This window comes from Phoca vitulina, unplaced genomic scaffold (genome assembly GCF_004348235.1).
Source record: "Phoca vitulina isolate PV1807 unplaced genomic scaffold, GSC_HSeal_1.0 scaffold10, whole genome shotgun sequence".
Lineage (NCBI taxonomy): Eukaryota > Metazoa > Chordata > Mammalia > Carnivora > Phocidae > Phoca > Phoca vitulina.
In genome coordinates this window covers 22,192,376-22,192,981 of record NW_022589713.1, presented here as the reverse complement: position 1 = coordinate 22,192,981, position 606 = coordinate 22,192,376, and the positions used below count along the sequence as shown (strand labels likewise).

The 606-nt window shown below is 55.8% G+C and overlaps 1 protein-coding gene across 1 annotated transcript in view; it reads right to left on the bottom strand.

The window, feature by feature from the left end:
• Nucleotides 1-253, bottom strand: part of AMOTL2 (angiomotin like 2) — an 18,514-nt gene extending 18,261 nt beyond the window's left edge. Inside the window, exon 1 of the mRNA XM_032408668.1 lies at nucleotides 52-253. The gene's annotated coding sequence lies outside the window, so the exon portion shown is untranslated. The remainder of the gene's footprint in view (nucleotides 1-51) is intronic.
• Between the last annotated feature and the right edge of the window lie 353 nt (nucleotides 254-606).

Sequence of the window (606 nt, the reverse complement as noted above, 5' to 3'; positions counted from 1 at the left end):
GTGTGTGTGTGTGTGTACGCGAGGGGAGGAAGACTGCAAAGATGTCCGTACCTGCCTGCCTGCCTTGGACCCCAGCCCCGGCGAAGAGAAGACTGCTCCCAGCTCCAGCTGCTCCCTAACCCCCACTGTTTTCACCGCCAGCGGCAACCTTTGAATTGCCCTGTTACTGTTTACCAACACCTTCGCCAGCTCCTTTAGGGCCTGTCTCCACAGGAAGTGTGAATCTGGGTTGAAAATCTTCCGGTTAATTTGATCCACCTAACCCACTGAATCACCCGCCGCCAGGCGCTCGGTCCAGCTCTTCCGGAAAAAGGTACTAATCGGCACCCCTAAATTCACGCAGAGCGCAGTGTGCCCCCACCCGCTTTTCCCCTCGTCCCGCCTGTCAGCCCTCCCAAATCATCCTGCCGGGGAGTTCTGTTATCATCCCTGTGTTATACACGAGGAAACCAAGGCTCAGGGAGGTTGATTAGCTTGCCCCAGGGTCACACAGAGCAGAAGTTGATGAAGCCAGGTAACCACAGCCTGCTCAGTTTTTCATTCTCAAAACCCTTCTGTTGCCACCAGGATCCAGGCTCCCTATAAAGGGACAGGACAGACCCTGGG